This window comes from Bos grunniens, chromosome 18, assembly GCF_055505025.1.
Source record: "Bos grunniens cultivar Pamir isolate PY7600 chromosome 18, Bosgru_T2T1.0, whole genome shotgun sequence".
Taxonomy (NCBI): domain Eukaryota; kingdom Metazoa; phylum Chordata; class Mammalia; order Artiodactyla; family Bovidae; genus Bos; species Bos grunniens.
In genome coordinates this window covers 49,682,934-49,683,341 of record NC_141182.1, presented here as the reverse complement: position 1 = coordinate 49,683,341, position 408 = coordinate 49,682,934, and positions in this window count along the sequence as shown.

The window sequence follows — 408 nt, the reverse complement described above, 5'->3', positions numbered from 1 at the left end:
GTTTAGCTCTTGGCTTATGTTTTTCTGTCTTAGTCATTGTGGGCAAATTACCCAACCTCTCAGACTTTGTTTTCTTAGGTTTAAAATGAGATGCTAGGGACTTTCTTGGTGGTCCAGTGGCCACCATCCCAGTGCAGGGGTTCCGGATTAGATCCCACGTGCTGCAACTAAAAAGGATCCCACATACTGCAACGAAAACTGGAGATCCCAAATGCCATAACTAAGACCTGGCACAGCAAAATAAATAAATATCAATATTTTATAAAAATGTTTTATTTAAAAATGAGATACTGATAGTTATCTGAGTCATAGTGTTGTTTTCAGAATTAAATGAGATGATTTACCTCATTTAAAGGACTCAGCATGTTGAACAACTATCCAATTTTTGGGTACTTGTCCTAATTATAG